This window comes from Schistocerca nitens, chromosome 4 (assembly GCF_023898315.1).
Source record: "Schistocerca nitens isolate TAMUIC-IGC-003100 chromosome 4, iqSchNite1.1, whole genome shotgun sequence".
Classification (NCBI taxonomy): Eukaryota; Metazoa; Arthropoda; class Insecta; order Orthoptera; family Acrididae; genus Schistocerca; species Schistocerca nitens.
This window is the reverse complement of record NC_064617.1, coordinates 766,203,298-766,215,629: the sequence shown is the minus strand read 5'-3', so window position 1 is coordinate 766,215,629 and position 12,332 is coordinate 766,203,298.

Below are 12,332 nucleotides of genomic sequence, written 5' to 3'. Positions count from 1 at the left end.
TTGCAACATTTGTTGGTATTCGATAGCACCAGGATTGTGACTGCGCTTCAGCGTACCACGATGTGTATGTTCGCTTTGGCGGGATCCAAAGTCTGCCATACCAATATGAAATCGACGGATTCAGGAGGAACATAACGCCATGCAGGATTTCATCAACGGCCCCACGCGACTAACGACCTGGATGACAGACATACTTCTCCCTCGGCCTTATAGGATCATATAGCCACGTCACATACATTCACATTAATATGGCCATCTTTCAAAAGGCTGAATAACCAACTTCTATGGCGCGGTCCACTGCTAGAAGTGCAGGAAGAGAGTCATTAAGCTTCTGGAAAATACCGATGGGAATGTGGAGCCATGTCAAATCCTTTGCCATGGCCAGCTGTGCTGGGTTTCTTGGTTGACGCGAACAGCCCAGTCGAAATGGTCTCGTTCAGGTTCGCAGCAGTGGAGTACGGTAAACTCATTCTGGTGCTCTTCGAACTACGCACATACACTGCGAGCAGTGCGACGCGTTGCACTGTCGTGCTGCTAGATGCCATCGTCCAGAAGAGAAACAAACCGACACCACCCAGGGAATGCCCGAAGGCATTCCCCAGGTCATAACGAACCGACGATTACTGCAGGGTGTTTGCTTCCAGAGGCTTCACACACTACACGCCAACGGTCATCTGTCCAATGGAGAATAAAACGTGTCATCTTAAAAAGCCACCTGTTGCCTCTCAGAGGACGTCCAGTTGTGGTACTGGCGTTAAAATTCCAGCCTTCGTCGCCAATCAACTGCAGTTAGCATGGGTGCCTGAAACGGGTGACTGCTGTGAAGGCCTAAACGCAGCAATGTCCGCTAAGGAGAAGCTGCTGGTAGCCCCTTTGTTCATCTGGGCGGTCAGCTGCGCAACAGTTGAATGTCTGTTCACCCATAAAAGTAGTTTACCCTTCTCATTTATGTCCTGTGGTGCAACACAGTTGCCTCGGTGCTGGGTATTGGCTGCGCCATTGTGCCATGCACGATACACTCTTACCACGGTGGCACGTGAACAGTTTGCAAACATAGCCATTTCGAAAATGCTTCCACACTTGGCCCGAAAGCCGATGATCGTGCCCTTTTGGACGTAAAATAAATCATTCAGTTTCCACATTACGACAAGGACTGCAATGTTTCCTTTATTCCCCAGATACCCTTTGTATACCCTCTACTGGTAGTGCCGCCATCTGCCGTCGGTGAGTGATTATTGCACGTTGTTACTGATTATAAGCGGTGGTCACATCAATGTGTATCTTCCGATAACTAATTAGGCTTGTTTGCGGGAAGACAAGAGCCCATAAGGACGGTGCGACAACGTACTGCGATGCACCACGGAGTATCATCAGCATGGCGGCTATTGTTACGGTTTCCCTTGTAGCGGCAGCAGAGAGAGGCACCCCAATAGTGGTGCGCCCTACGATAACACTTCGACGCAGGGCTCAGCAGTGGTGCCATTGAGTAGACATACAATACCTCTGCTTCACGTCGCCGGTAATTTAGACAGCGAACTTATAACGCCATGGCTAGTTCATATTTTCGAGGTCTCCGTTACTTGTTTTTCATACAAAGATTGTTTATTTCCAATGTTGTACTGATTTATCTCCACACAGCGGGTGTTGGGCTGATACCCTGACCAGCAGGTTCCACAGAAGTCTCACCCACTGAAAACGTCCGGTCATGATCTGGCCGATACACTCGACATCCGCCATAACTGACGAACTATGGCGTACAGCTGAAGTATTGTAGAATGACGTATCCGTCTCTACCATAAACTCTCATTTTAACTCAATAGCCATCTGGTTTAGAAGCATTCTGGTTGCCAGATGTGGCAGGTCTGTGTACTGCATTTCACGTGCATTATAGCCCCAAATCAACTACAAATTTAATATGTTTTTCGTAGTATATTGTATACAGTCAGCGAGAAAGATTTTGTCATTTACTGTGCTGATGTTGCAGTTTTAATCGCCAACAATGTGTATCAACATGTAGGATAGAAATTGTTTACTGCACGTGGTGTTGTTTACCGTGCGCAGTGTTGGGTAGCGTTGGAAATGAATGTACCGTAACAAGGGAGGGTGAGAGTAGTGCCTAATTCCCCCCCCCCCCCTTTCTGCTTGATGCAATGAGATAATACCGTCACACCAGTTTGACGGTGCTAAACTATGTACACCTCACCATTCCAATGAAATAGGCCCCTACGACCTCACATTTTACAGGAGACATTGGAGATTTTACCCATGGCATTCAAGTAGAGTCTGTACTACGTCCTATGTCTTTCACTTATCGGCCAAATATCAATGACGAAACCATTGCGGCTACCAGAATCAACACTGCTTATCGACAGGTCGTATGTCAAGAGAATATCGTACGTTAGTGACTTGGGTTGTGACGGCTGACTTACAAAACACTTTCAGACTCACACACACTGACAACATCAAAAGAAATGGCTTAACACACATCAAAAAAACGCACTTGAAAATGGGAATTATTTCTCGAAACGCGTCGTGCGAATAGTAAAATACAGAAAAATCGTGACTGGTAGCAGAAGATTTATTTATTTATAAACAATCCTTTTAATTTATTTGACTTTTGGTATAACTGATATCGTACTCCACATGTTTCTGTCTTGCGGTAGTCTCTCTCTTTCTGCGCACACGCAGCGTCCTCCGTAACCTGCTTTGCTTATTCTATCCATAATCTTTCTCCTCAGTTCTCTCCTTCTACAGCTCCTTCCAACTCCAAGTTGAATCTCCTTGGTCTCCTATCAGATATTCATTCTCCTCAAAAGAAACTTCGGTAACTCCATTCCTGTTCTGATCTTTTTAGTGCATCTTCAGTTCGTAATGTGGTTTACCTAATGATATGTCCACTTAATTTTTGATATCCTTCTGCATGACCTATAACGCGTCCATCGTGATTGTCCTTCTTAAACAAGTGTTGAACATTAGCGTATCGGACCATCCAACGCCATCTCGCAAAGCCCAAGCTGCAAAAGACACAGCCATGGAATCTTACTTTTGTGTATTTGCTTAGTCAACGCTGCCACTGTACTAACCTACTGTGCAGGAAGTGAAATCTGCTCTTTCACAGCACCGACTAGAAGATTTCGAGGAGCGATTGTATACGACTTTTATTTTCCAAACTTATAACTGCTTTACGATGATACTGAGTAGAATAAAAGAACACAAGTTCATTAGATCGTCGTTTAATGAATTTATGTCGAATGAAGCATGAAAAGAGCCACTGAGAAGCTGCGTTTTATAGAAAATTTATTGATAAACTTCACTTGTCGATGTATTGGCGCCTTCAACGTCGCGTATTTTAATGGTTCCTCTGTGTCACTCTTGCATCTTGTCAAACAGGGTAGTAAATTTCTTCTTCCCTTCGTAACATATCGCCACCGCAGTTATGATAAGCCATGCCTTTCTTCCACTTTTTATGTTTTCACACCACGGCTTTCCGGGTACACACATCGCCGCATTACCAGTCAACCACAGACTACTGCTACTCGACACTTTTGTATAATAAACTCTTTGCCTAACCTTTACAGTTCTCTTAAAGACAAATAAAAGTATTTACATACTTTTGTTTTTACAACTACATGTTCTACTATTTTGGTGTTGTTTTGCCTTTATATAAAACGTATTACAAAAGTCAGAACGATCTGGAACTACAGCCTTCTCCATAAACTAAATTACAACATTTATTGAAACTGTTCCCTACGCCATTAACAGGTGGCACTACCTGTTAGATTTACAGCATGTAGGCATACACAGGGTGTAAATTTTAAGTTGACAAACCAGAATAACTCGAAAAATTATCTTCACACGAAAAAATGTGTAGAATCCAAAGTTGTTTATTTTCGAGAGGGACATCAGCTGGTGCTAAAATTAGCCCACCACCCCAGCCCCCTGGGGGTGGGGCGGGAGGCAGCTTTAAAATTTCAAATGTGAACTCCCATTTTTATTGCAGAATCAGATTCTAGTTGGTGCTGTAATTCAAGAAAATCCACGTTCTCATTTTCGCGTGGAAAATGGTTACGGATAAATAAAAAATACTTATTCACTTCGTAAATTTTGATTCGCTAAACCTAAAATTCCCGCTCTTTCGCCATAGGGTGGGGTTTGAGAGAGAGGAATTAGAGTTTTACAATTGTTGACCCAAATATTAAATTTTTCCGCAGATTCAGATAAGTTTTGTTTGTTTCGTGGACATGAGGCCACACAGCTTTTAATTATCAAACAAATCATCTGACTAGCTAACTAACTAACCGAACATCCTACTTACTAACGAGTGAACTCATTAACTCAAAGAGTAAACAAAGTAAATGAGGAAAAGACTAACCCTCTCGCTAACTAAAGATTAACGCATTCCCGTTTAAGATTTGGTGGTAATGAAAAGAAACGATTGGTTTCGTTTTATTGTTGGTTATTTGAGAATACTTGCAAGTAAATGAATTTTGGGGTGGTTGTTTCCAGTGAGTCCCCTGGCCTCTCACTTTTGGCCTGCTTGTTGTCCGTAAATTCCTTGCATCTCACAGTTTTATGAAATCAAATGTTCAAAGTGATGACCTCCAACTTCGATGCATTTATTAACTCGTGTTGTAAATCCCTGCACACATCTTGATAACATGTTTGGTGTAATTGCAGCGCAAGCATCTCTTGTTCTTTGCAGCTTTGCAGCATGTTTTCGCGAGTGGTAGGCGTTTCCTGATAAACGATATCTTTTAGATAACCCCATAAGAAAAAATCTGGCGAGGCACGGTCAGGCGATCTGGCTGGTCAATTCACAGGAACTGCCCTGCCGATCCAGCGACCATGGTAAAGTCGATCAAGAACATAGCGCGCTACTAATGAATAATGCGCTGGACAGCCATCATGTTGACACCACATGTTTTGTCGAAGTTCGATGCTCAGGTCTTCAAGTAGATCTGGTAGTTAATTTTCAAGTAGGTTTTGATATTTGTTGCCATTCAAATTACCGTCGATAAAATATGGACCGATCAGTTTATCGACAATTATATCACACCAAACATTAACTGAACAAGGTCGCTGATGGTTGACTTCTCGAATCCAGCGTGGGTTCTGTTCACTCCAGTAATGCATGTGATGGCGACTAACTTCGCCGTGGTTTGTGAATGTTGCCTCATCGGAGAAAAGTACTCTGGCAAAAAAGTTTTGATTTGTTTGCATCCGCTGAACTGCCCAGTGACAAAACAGAGGGTTTTGGAAGTTATCACCATGTAGTCCCCGATGCATAGATACATGGTATGGTTGAAATTTGTGGAGCTTCAGGATTTTCCAAACACTCATGTGTGAAATTCCTGATTGCCTTGATATTTCTCTTGTTCTCCCATGTGGGTTATGAGCCACAGCAGCTAGGACTGCCACTTGATCCTTTTCTCCACAAACAGTAGCTGTACGGGTTCTTTTCTTCTGTTTCACACTACCTTCCGCAGTAAATTGTTTAATAACTCGAACAAAAGAGGACCGTGATCGTATTGGGCCAGGAAAACACTGCGCGTAAAGCGCGACTGCATCGTCAAAATTTCTCTCACTTTCTCCATAAATGTACACCATCTCAATTTTTTCTTCCACAGAAAGATAATTCATAATGACATTTGCCACCTATTAATCTCAAGAGAGGAAAGATAAGGGGCGTCGAGAAAGGCAGTGTTAGAATTTCTATAAGCGAGAAGCGGCCCGCTCGGCGTAATTCCGCCTAGCAATACTAACTCTGCGTCAAACGCGACTGGTAGCGAGCAAAAGCAGCTTACGCAGTCACACAAGGTAATCAAATATAAGTCGCCCGAAAGGCAATCGTTATAAACGACGTATTGCTGTCTGAATGCTCAGACGGGTAAAAGATACAGCGTGCTTATTCCATTAATACTTACAGTTTATAAAGCCCAGTCTTATTACGAGAAAGGGTGAATTTCTCGTCCCGGCGCTACCTATCGGTGGCACCCCGAAACATTACGACGCTCATCGGCAAGGGCTGGATAAGAGCATCGATTATCGATCAGGGCTGAGTGGCACGTCGATTATCGTACATAATCTAAAAACGTAAACGACGAAACAGCCGCGATATTCCGAGATAAAATAAAGGTGTGGACAGTTTGATTTCGGTCAATAAATTTATGAATGTCGTTTTCTACGTTTTCCCACCCGAAACTAAAGGACTCAAACTAAGCAAGCACCCCAGTTGTGAGACTTCTCGACAAACAAGAGGGTTTACTCCGAATTTAATTAAAAAGTTAGGTTCATGAGTCTGTTAGCTTTTTAGTTAATAAGTTCTATCGTTAGTAAGTAGGATGTTTGGTTAGTTAGCTAGTCAGATGATCTGTTCGATAATTAAAAGTTGTTTGGCCTCATGTCCACGAAACAAACAAAACTTATCCGAATCTGTGGAAAAAATTAATATTTGGGTCAACATTTGTAAAACACTAATTCCTCTCTCTCAAACCCCACCCTATGAGGAGAGAGGGAGAGTTTTAGTTTTAGCTAATCAAAATTTACGAAGTAAATAAGTATTTTTTATTTATCCGTAACCGTATTCCACGCGAAAGTGAGAACATGGATTTTCTTGAATTACAGCGTCAACTACCAAGAATCAAAACAAATATTTAATAAAAAAAATGGTTCAAATGGCTCTGAGCACTATGGGACTCAATTGCTGTGGTCATAAGTCCCCTAGAACTTAGAACTACTTAAACCTAACTAACCTAAGGACATCACACACATCCATGCCCGAGGCAGGATTCGAACCTGCAACCGTAACAGTCGCACGGTTCCGGACAGCGCGCCTAGAACCGCGAGACCACCGCGGCCGGCTTAATACAAAATCTACGTAGTTTTCCCTGTAGAATCTGTTTCTGCAATAAAAAATGGGGGTCCTCATTTGAAATTTTAAAGTTGCCTTCTGCCCCACCCCCAGGGGGCTGTGGTGGCGGGCTAACGTTAACACCAGCAATGTCCCCCTCGAAAGTAATCGACTTTGGATTCTACACATTTTTTGTTGTGGAGCTTATTTTTCGGGTTATTCTGGTTTGTCAACTTAAAATATACACTCTGTATACCTAAATACTTCCGATACGTTATTTAAAATCATAAATAATCAGATAGAGAACAGGAGAAAAGGTTTGTTATTTATTTGCTCCATGGAATACGTGTTTGGCTATCTAGGATTTACTGTGCCAAAATTTCAATCCCGTGTCAATATTTGATGACAGTGGAGCTCATGTGTTGAAAATAGTTTCTTCACCTGCTTCTGATGTATTTTTCTTCGGCGATCCTGTATATACTTCCTAGGTAGTACTCCCGCAGCTGCGATGTGGAAGTTAATATTGTATCTTTTAGTGTTCCTCATCACTGCCGTCTTTTCTTAGTTGACACTAACTCATAATCTGTGACAAGTAAACCATCCATTACATTCAACAGCTCGTGCGAGTCCTCCTCACGTTCTGCTTTACCCTGGTCTTCCTTAGTGTTGGTGAAATATTTTCAGGCGTAATATCGCGAATGAATTCAGCAATCAAAACTCCAAAAAGTATTTTACTTAAAACATCCTGCAGCTTTTAAGTAAGTTGTATTCGTTACACACTGCAACCGTCGTAAGTGGAGATCTTCTTATAACTTTGAAATGTCTGTCCATAATGTATTACATCACATCCTACTGCTGCGAATGAGCGGTTATTTCTATTACTAACATTTTTAGGTCACGACACGCTATGATATTTGTTGGTAACTATGGTTGAGATCAAATCCAAGTCAAAGATACTAATCACTGACCCACTACAGTAGGCATCGGTATCTTCTGGAAATAAAGAGGTCAGAAACGCTAATATTTGTTTCCGATTAACTTACCGTTGTATCTACTAGCAGCTATTAATCGAGAATATTATTGGGTACTGATACAACTTTTTCCAATGCTACAGGTCCAATTAAATAAATCTTTTCTCATAGCATGACCGGCTTGCGATATCGAAACCTTTACCCAAATGACCATGACCACAAATACAGTAGATGCCAAATGAAAGACAATGCAGAAATCTCGAATCGTTGAGGATATGTTTGTTTTTAACCTAAAAACAAAGGGTTTTCGTTCTGCGTATTTTATTTTCTTACGAATATCGTCTCAGAATGTTGGAATTCCGCCACTGGTGCCCACAAGTGTTCGTGGCCAAAGCCTCTAAGTCGCACTGTAACTGTAGCTTGGAACACACAATGACGATTATATCCTGGTAGTGGTAAAAAAGTGTCTCTGTTTGAATTGGGATGATTATGGAAAAAGGAAAGAAAAGTATTTAAGAACACCATTTTAGTTAAAAATTATACGAAGTGCCTGCTGATATGAAAACAGTGATACTGCACTAACTCGACGTGTTTCGCCTCACGTACGCAGTCAGATCTGTTAAAACGAAATGAAGAAAAATAAATAAATAGGTACAATTTGTGGAAGGTAAAGTCTACACAAAACAATTTCGAGTACATAATTAGGATAAAACTACTGATAGCTGCAACATATCTCAAAAAGTATTCTGTTACGATTATCAACGTGAAACGCTGTGTGCACGCTTGCATGTTTGAACAAGTGCGTCCTTTACTTATGCAAACACGAGCTGCAGTCGGCAAGGAGGCCAGTGATGAGCTAACCTACGTGCTCAGCACCAACAGTTTAAAATGGAACGGTCATAATGATTAATTAAAATGGTTTCAAGTAGCTAAAGTATGTGGTTAACAGTCAAACATAAAATGTAACACAATATGTATAAAAAAACTCATACTCGAAATAGCAACAAAACGTTAGAAAAGTGGAATGTAATCTACCTATAGGAAACCTTTTAGCACGACAAAGCGAGGAATGTCCATGTTTCTTTTCAGGGTATACAGGATGTCGACTTTATGATCGCGTCAGTATGTGTCAGCTTCTTGGTATGTAGATCTTATAATACTTTGTAAACGTGACGAAAATGAATTAAGAGAAAGAATGAGTAGAATGAAGCAAAAAATTGAGTTTATCGTGAAACTGCAGTGTGATGAATACATAGATTTTTCTGAATGGGCATATTCCACTGCCATGATTAACAACAAGTTAAAAATGCCGCCGGACCTGAACGACTAAGCGGAAGAGTTGAACATAAACAAACAAGTAGCCATGGCGAACAAATATAGCGACAGCGAAGCAACAAACTTATACATTCGTGTATAGTACTTAAGGATGGAAGTCGCACATGTCGTGGGAGCACAGCATCACATAATATTGACAGGTAAGTGTTCCGTATTCAAAGTTCATCGTAATACCTACATCACGAAACCTATCATGTTCGGCAAAGACAGACGTACCTTCATATGGCCAGAGGTATAAACACGTAATGCGCCGAGGAACATGGTCGAATATGATAGTTTTGTTAGTCCAGGTGCTATGGCCGGCCGGTGTGGCCGTGCGGTTAAAGGCGCTTCAGTCTGGAACCGCGTGACCGCTACGGTCGCAGGTTCGAATCCTGCCTCGGGCATGGATGTGTGTGATGTCCTTAGGTTAGTTAGGTTTAAGTAGTTCTAAGTTCTAGGGGACTGATGACCACAGATGTTAAGTCCCATAGTGCTCAGAGCCATTTGAACCATTTGAACCAGGTGCTATGGTGTGGAGAGGCGTAATTTGCTTGTGCGCACTGACCTCCAAATCGTTTAACACAGTATACCCACCTGTGACACTGTACTCCTTCCCCTTGTGAGTCCTTTTAGGGATGCATTCGGCTCAGACTTCATTTTTATGGATGACAGTGGGCGACCGGATCGGTCAGCGTAGGTGTGGGGCTCCTGGAGCGACAGGATATTCGGCGAATGGACAGACCTGCACGTTCCTCCGAGTTAAATCCCATCGAGCACATGTGGAATGTGTTGGGAAGACGTACTGCAGCATGTCCACGTGCACTAACATCATGAGGTAGTGGTCTGTGAGTGTGTGTGTGTGTGAGGGGGGGGGGGTTTGTTGTTCGTGAGATCAAAGTGGCTCTGAGCACTATGGGACTTAACAGCTATGGTCATCAGTCCCCTAGAACTTAGAACTACTTAAACCTAACTAACCTAAGGACATCACACAACACCCAGTCATCACGAGGCAGAGAAAATCCCTGACCCCGCCGGGAATCGAACCCGGGAACCCGGGCGTGGGAAGCGAGGACGCTACCGCACGACCACGAGCTGCGGACTTCGTGTGATCACACAGCCCATTAAGAACTATGACCCACGTTTTCTAATGTCCACGGGACCATCATCAATCGAAGTGACTTCAGTATAGTTACTGTCTTTGAGTAAAAGGGTCATTGCCCGCATCTCGTGGTCGTGCGGTAGCGTTCTCGCTTCCCACGCCCGGGTTCCCGGGTTCGATTCCCGGCGGGGTCAGGGATTTTCTCTGCCTCGTGATGGCTGGGTGTTGTGTGATGTCCTTAGGTTAGTTAGGTTTAAGTAGTTCTAAGTTCTAGGGGACTGATGACCATAGATGTTAAGTCCCATAGTGCTCAGAGCCATTTGAGCCAAAAGGGTTATTTCTGTTTGTCTCATATTTCGTGTTTCTTTGTTACCTTGTTTACCTCTTTCTTCCATGTAGCTATGTTAATTGTCAGTTACACTCACCCGCCATTATACAACAAACTGAAGTCAAAAATACCTACCAGGAAGGAGAAAGTAGACTAAAAAAGTACAATGGTCAACTTTCCGATGGAGTTGCTCAAGATTTCAGAAAAAAAACTGATCTTAACATTTCAGATAAAAGTTACAAATGGCTCTAGATTACGCAAAGATGTTTGCAACAATAGGAATAAATATTTGGAATGCAGGGTGGTGCAAATTTAACTGCGAGGACTGTAAAAGGTTTTTTGATGGCCAGACGGGGAGTAATTACTTGGCTAACTTCGGACAAGACATCGCGTTCGATAGGTAGTTGGGTATGGAGAAACTTGTGGCCGGAAATATACAGGACAATTTCGAAATGATGCGCAAAGCCCTGAAAGGACAATTACTAAACTATGTGAGTGAAACGGAGGTTTACCCACATAGAAGACTGTAGTACTGTTTAATAAACATAATGAGTCTACCCCGAAAACCTGTTTCGATGTATTCAGGAACTTAGCTGTAAGAGGACAGCTCCGCACACCGCAACAACTGGGCATGGGGCCGCTCGCACTCGCCCCTGACGGAATCGAGAAGGACGCCCCTTGCAGGCATCGCCACGGGAACACAAGGCTGTCCAGAGAGAGGGCAAAGGCGGCGCCGGCTGCTCTGTACTCTGAATACGCTGTCGATCATTGAGACTTTTATGTAAATAATTGCACTTAATCACTGTTCTTACAACTTATTTAGTTAATTTTGTGACACAAAACGTTTTCTCTGAAAGTAGCCTGTAAACTACATTTACACTTTTTTATTACGATTTTAGGTATGGATTTTGGTGCCACATATTATCTATATCTTATGTTTTATTGTGAAACACCCAATTTACCTAGGTGAAACCATTTTAATTGTTGTTGTGGTCTTCAGTCCAGAGACTGGTTTGATGCAGCTCTCCATGCTGCTCTATCCTGTGCAAGCTTCTTCATCTTCGAGTAACTAATGCAACCTACATCCTTCTGAATCTGCTTAGTGTAATTATCTCTTGGTGTCCCTCTACGATTTTTAGCCTCCACGCTAGTAGGGGGACAATGGGGGTGTCACCCCACTCTCCATTGTTGCCAAATTTATTCAAGTTGGCGGCGATGACGTCATCCAAGATGGCGGCATGTAGACTTGGCAACAGCGCATGACGTCATCCACGATGGCGGATTTTGGCGGGAAAATAGGTGAATTGTGCTACGTCCACTACCCTAACTTCCAGAAAAAATGGCGGCAGTTTTGAATTTTGGCAGGTAAATAGCCCAATTGGGCTATGTCCACTAACCTAAGCCTGCAGAAGAAAAAATGGTGGGAAGTTTGAATTCCAACAGGATAATGCATGCAAAACTGTGCTTGTCTTTATTATTATTATTCATTATTATTGATTATCATTTATTAACATTCATTATCATTTATTATTATTTATTATCATTTATTATTATTTATTATTAAGAAAAGTCCCTCCAAATTAATATTCGAACACAGTAATGGCTGCAAAACCTTATTTTTGTTTTTTATTCATTATCATCTATTAACTTCCATTATCATTCATTGTCATTTATTATCATTCATTATAATTTATTATTATTTATTATTATATGCCTACCTCCACTAGAAAATTGCGCCAAATCCAAATTTCAACACAATAATGTCTC